We start from the raw sequence: 6410 nt of genomic DNA, 5'->3' as shown, positions 1-6410 counted from the left end.
GGGCCCAGGATACCTTGAGGACCGTCTCTCCCCATACAATCCGCCCCACACCCTCAGAACATCTGGGCAGCAGCTATTGAGGGTTCCAGGAGCCAGACTAGCCTCCACATCAAGGAGGACTTTTACCATCTCGGCCCCGACCCTCTGGAACTCTCTGCCCATTGAGCTCCGCTCGGCCACCTCCCTGGCCCAGTTCAAGAAGGAGTTGAAGACTTTCTTGTTCACACAAGCTTTCCCTGACACAGGCTCCAATTAGTCTCCCCCCCCCTCCACGTCAGCAGTGACACGCTGGCCAGAATGTTTTAATGTATTGTTTTAATGTATTTGTTGTATATGATATTCATGTTGTACACCGCCCTGGTTTATAGAAGGGCGGTATATAAATAAAATTTTTATTATTATTATTATTATTATTATTATTATTATTATTATTATTATTATTATTATTTAAAAGTCACCTTCAGGCCAAAGATCTGGACTAGTTCCTGGGTTCTGAACTAGATTCCTCCCAATGTGCATTTCAAAGAAGTCGAACCTGTTTTACCGGATCCATTACTCTCATAAGAGTCTTGAGCTCATACAGCCAAGTTTCTTGCACTCTGGTAATCCAGAGTGTCTGTAGTTTTGTAAAGGGGAGCAGGGAAATAAATCTAATAAGGAAGACTGGAGGCAGATATTGAATTGTCTTTGGTTCACTTTCAGTTCTTATTGGAACACACTGCTCTCACAGAGCTAGCCATGGTGCTGGAAAAACTGGTCCACTTTGCTGCCTTGCCTCATCATGTATCTCAGGTTCTTTGTTGAGACCAGAACTGGACATCTTGATCTCACCTATTCACATGCAATGGATCCTCCAGACACAGAGAGCTTACTTGGAAGCTGATAGTTTCTGGTAGGTTGGTTTACCACTTTCCTGTGGTTTGGCTTTCTCGCTTGCTTGTTAGCACCTATAAACAGATACGTTCTATCCAAACCATATTTTCAGTCTGATATCAAACTTTTTTAAAAGAGGGATTTGGATGGCTTTTCACTTTTTAACTTCTTCCTGTTTGAAAGTGGGAGGAAGGCTACTATCTCCCCTTTCTGGTGATGCTGAGAAGGCTGGGGAAAAGTCTTGTTAGTTTGCTCATGTTTATAACTCCCCCTTGCAACCCTCTTCTTGCTGTCATTGCTGAGCTAAAGGTGTGTGTGAAAGTTTTTGTTTTCCTTCAAAAGGATGTGTACTAGCAATGAGATCAACAGCAGCACTTTAGTCTTGAAAAGAAAGGGTCAAACCATTTATGAAGCTGATATTACTTCCTTCTAGTTTTGTCAGTTTCACAGGACAGTAGCAGAGAACCTCATGAAAGAATGACAATAGGGCAAGCTAGGAGGATGAGACTGCACCTGAGTCTAGTCATAAGGAGAGAACCAACATGGTGTAGTGGCTTGGCCATGTAAAACCACTGGGTGACCTTGGGCAAGTCATATTTCCTCAGCCTCAGAGGATAGCAATGGCAAACTCCTCTGAAGAAACTTGCCAAAAAAACCATGATAGGTTCAACTTAGAGTCATTATAAGTTGGAAGCGGCTTGAAGGCACACAACAACAACAAGTCATAAGAGGGTATGGAACTGAAACTGGCATAATCAGGCAAGGGAATATTTTGTCTCAAACTTGTCTGAAATTTGTCTCAAATTTATGGGGGGTGGGAGGTGGGGACATGAAGCATTATCTGGTTCTGATTCCATTCAGCAAATGTTTGACAGATGGCATTAAATATATCAAATGTAAAAGGAAAGAGTGTAGCTCAGTAGTGATCACCCAGCAGTCTGCTTCATTTGCTGCATAATATCAGGCTTACAGATCACTAATGTGACTGGTCCAGAGATAGTGCTATTGATAAAAATATTGCTAAATCAAAGTCTGTGCTCCAAAAGTGTATCCATTTAATTATTATGCTTCCCCTAAAAAAATCCTACATACTCCAGTTTGATGAAGGGGTTAAAAATTCTCCCTTAGAACCACATGGCTCTCTTGAAGATGCATGGTTTCTCTGGAAGAAAGGAATGGTCCTTAAAATCTCCAAGAATCATCACATGCCACAGAGAACACATTTTCCCCACTAGGTACCTAGGGCTCATAATGCACATGCCCACTGTGCCCACCCAAGTGGTAAGCATGCAGATATGGAAGTGGGAGGTTAGTGTACAAGCACCAACTGTCCCTGCCACTTGCTCTTACTGCATTTTAAAGGGATTGTGAAGCACATATGTATCAAGATAAGGAGACATTTAAATGTGTTCCTTCTAGTCAGGTCTGCTGAGTCAGTCTCATGCCTTCAGAAATCAAAGATGCAAGGATCACAGACGTAGCTGAACTCAAATTTATTTTCAAATACAAATGTTTGCAGGACGTGTTGCCCATAATTGTCTCAGTTGTGCTAATTAGGGAACTGTTCTGACTATGCACTGATGGCAAAGCGTTAATTAAATCTTTGCAATTACCGTCTGTTGCAAATAAATTCAAGGGAAGGATACTATTGTGAAAGCCATGGAAATATTAGACACAACTGCTCCCCACACCACACTCAAGATAGCTGATTTTATAGAGCACATTGTCTCTCCCATACATTTTAGACAAGGCTTACAAAAGGAAGGCAACACTTTATCTGGGCAGCATCTATTGACAACACAGAGCATCAATATGTGATCCTCTCAACATGTGAGGTCTTTCCTACAGTCAGAAACAAATGACAAATAGGTAGTGAATTACTGAGGTATGTTCTACAGTCATTTTGCCTACTGAATAGTTGGTACAGAGATCCCAGTTTGCACTTTCACCATATGATAGGTCATGCAGGCACAGCACATATTGATTTCTTCTCATAATCTAAATACCACCTAAATGCAACTGAAAAGGAGGAGGATGTAGTTGGTTATGTGAGGACTTCAGAATGAGCAGGGAGATTTTGTCAAAGTTACTTGTTGGACTACAATTCCTAGAATCCTCATATCAGCATTTTTTCCTCTTGGTAACTTTGCCAAGATGCATATTCAGCAGGAGCAGTTTTTCTGACACCTGAAGAAAAGACAACACCTGCCCCCCTCCCCCCCCCCCCCAAAAAACCCCTTTTTCTTTAGCACTTTGTAGGATACAGGATCACAGATCTTTGTATCTGGCCACTCTGGCAAGGAACAATTGTTATTACCAAATTCAGAGTAATTTTCAATAGAATGGAATTCTAGATATCATACCTTTCTCTTTTAATTGGAATCTGATAAATGTATTCCATCACTTGACCACTTCAGCTCCCATCAAACTTGCAAGGAAGAACTTAGCCAACATTCCAACAACAACAGCTTAACTCCATTTCACCTGTAGTGGTTATCCCATTCAACAATAGACCACTGTGAAATTTTGTGTGTTTAGTTTTCTTGTCACACTACTCTTAGGATGCGCTAGACACATGATTTTCTTGTTTGACAGATTTTTACTCCTTAAATAATGTTTTTAGGACCTTACAAATAAAAGTATAATTTTATAACATGCGTATGAGGAAGTAGAGGCGCTTTACAGACCACCCAAAAGGGCAGTCTGCCGGTGCCTGTGTTTGCTGCACGAGGGAACCGCAGGACGCACCACCCCTTGTGCGTAACAACGGCGCCCAGTAGGGCCCGTTAGGAGCGCACCTCTATGAAAGCTCATGCTACCAGCTTCTTTGTTTCAGTTAGTCTCAAAGGTGCTACAAGATCCCTTTGCATATTGAATTTCTAGACTAACACAGATATGTCATTGAATCCTAAACATACCTATGTTCATCCTGATTTGTGTTTTCTTTTCTTTTCTTTTTTAAAACATACAACAGTGGTGCTCCTAAATATGCTACCAATATTTGTAACACATGAACAAGACAAGTCCTTTAAAGGAGTTTATAGCCAGTCCCAAATATGTCATCCATGATAACCAAATTAAAAGACTGTGTTATTTATAGCTTTATGTATATTTGTACCATTTTAACTGAGCAAATATTTCTTCAAAAGGCTGTTTTACAAACCAGGGCAAGACATATTTTATTAATTTTTGTGGGTTTTTCAGGCTATGTGGCTATGTTCTGGAAGTATTTATTCCTGATGTTTTTCCTGCATCTGTGGCTGGCACCTTCTGAAGATGCCAGCCACAGATGCAGGTGAAACATCAGGAATAAATTCTTCCAGAACACAGCCACATAGCCTGAAAAGCCCACCAAAAACAAAACAAAACAACAACTATGGATGCTGGCCACGAACACCTTCAGCTTGACACATTTCACTGTACTCTCTGTTAGTTTAAAGTTGTTTTCATTTTGTATATCAGCTTTAGTCTATGGACCCTTTCACACTGTACAGTTGTAGCACTTTGATTCCACCTTGTTTGCCATGGCTGCATCCTATAAAATCCTGAAATGTGTAGTTCAGTGGGGCACTAGAGCTCTCTGGCAGAGAATTGTAAATCCCTCATCAAATCCCAGGACACCCTAGAATGGAGTAATGACAATTAAAGTTATATCAAAGTGCTATAATTTTATAGCATGAAAGGGGCTTGAGACTTCACTCCAATATTATGACAATCTGTGGTTTGCAAAATTTAGGTGTCAACCTGATTTCCTGTCTAAAAGTAGGGAAAGGAAAGGGTAGCAAAGCATTCAGATCACACAATTTAATTATTATTTTCCAAAATGTTTACAGAAAGAAAAAGAGGGCAATGTGAAAAGAGTAAGGAGGGTAGGATGGGATGGAAAATACAAGCAGGGATGCATTCCATAATCAACAATGCCAAAAGCAGCCCAATGGTTTCTGAAGAGGCTTGAGTTGGAATGTCATCTAGGGACCAGTGGGGGAAATCAGCAAGAAAAAAGTCACACAGTATAAGAACTGGTGTGCATACAGACCTGAAAAGCATGATTCTGCAAACTATGTTAATAATATCAACCCAGATAAACCAAGCCATGGTTTGGTGTGCTGCTTGGGTTAGCACTGTCAGTGTCAGATCAGCACTGTCTTATAGTAAACACATGAGTTTGCTGTATTTTTCTTCCACATATGAAGATAATCACCCAAGATAAAGGCAGTCAGTATCAAAGAGCATCTGCATTAACTAAAACGATTTAGGCTAAATTTTCCAAGAGGCAGGAATCCCAAATAAAATATACTGGCTAAAAATAACCTGCACCCCATAAATTAAACAAAAGCTTTTCCTTGTACTTATAGAGGGTTTGTTCATCAGTATTTCCATCCATGCTAGATAGAAAACCCAAGTGAAGTTTGTTTATTATTGGATGTACATATATCACACTATTGCCATTGGCTGGGAAGATTAATTTATAATTGCTTACACTTCTGTAAGGCTCAGCTCCTAGTAAAGACCTCAGTTTGAAAGCTCTTCTTTCTCCCCTCTGCCTTTCTTTTCCTTCAAAGGAAAATCCCCTCTTGCATGTTGGCTGCTCTTGCAAGCACGGTGTGTATTAATAATTCTTTCTAATATTCTAACAGAGAAGACACCGGAGAACTTCATTCTTCCTCTTGGGTCACATTTGAAGAACATTTTTTGGCATGACAGACAATGCAGCCTAGAGACCAGGGAAAGAAACACCATCTGGTTTATATAATCACTTATCCCAAGATAGTAACCACTCATCTGGTTTCTGCCTTCTGCCAGAGGGATTATGGAGAGACTGAAGAAAGTGGAAAGTGAAGGTATAGCCTTTGAATGATGATGAGCTCTTTCTTTGCTTATGTCTTACCTCAGGAGGATCAAAATGAGAACAATAATGTGACCAGTACCTATGAAGAAAGTAGGGTTTCTACTTGCTGTACAATTATGGTACTCCAGTACCACTTGAACAGCCATGCTTCATTCCTGTGGGATCTTGGGATTTGGAGTTTTGTTGAGGCAGTTAAAATTCAATAGTGCTACACCTAGTAGGAGAGTCAGTGAGGTATAGAGGTTTGAGTATTGGACTAGGACTCTGAGAGACCAGGACTTGAATCCCCACTCAGCTAAGGAACCCTATTGAATAAGTTTCCTTAGGGTCACCATAAGACAGAAATGACTTCAAGGCACACAACAGCAGCCAAAACAACAACTGCTAGAGTGTTTTGGTAGGGAATTCTAAGTAACTTACAAAACTATAGTTTACAGGATTTGATAGGATGGAGTTATAGCAGTTAAAGTGATATGAAAGTGCTATAACTGCAGTGTAGATGCACTTATACACTATTATAGCACTATATTCTATTTTATACTACCATGGTAACATACTGTGGAATTCTGGGTTTTATAGTTAGCAAGCCCCCCAAGCTCTATGGCTGAGAATTCTCAAACTGCAAAGCCCAGGATTCCATTGGATGTTGCCATGGCAATTAAAATGCAATATAGTGCTATAACAATGG

General features: G+C 40.3%; 1 long non-coding RNA gene across 2 annotated transcripts in view; it reads left to right on the top strand.

Moving 5' to 3' along the window:
* The window catches only part of LOC121925636, a 12100-nt gene extending 6492 nt beyond the window's left edge, over nt 1–5608 (top strand). Inside the window, exons 2-3 of one of the 2 annotated variants that reach the window (XR_006102917.1) lie at nt 703–892; nt 5511–5608. This is a non-coding gene — a long non-coding RNA (uncharacterized LOC121925636). Of the gene's footprint in view, nt 1–702; nt 893–3847; nt 3963–5510 lie in introns of those variants that run through there. The other variant, XR_006102918.1, reaches the window with a different exon arrangement.
* Nucleotides 5609–6410: the final 802 nt, after the last annotated feature.

This window comes from Sceloporus undulatus, chromosome 3 (assembly GCF_019175285.1).
Source record: "Sceloporus undulatus isolate JIND9_A2432 ecotype Alabama chromosome 3, SceUnd_v1.1, whole genome shotgun sequence".
NCBI lineage: Eukaryota > Metazoa > Chordata > Lepidosauria > Squamata > Phrynosomatidae > Sceloporus > Sceloporus undulatus.
The sequence above is the reverse complement of the archived record's forward strand: the minus strand, read 5'-3'. Positions and strand labels throughout refer to the sequence as shown.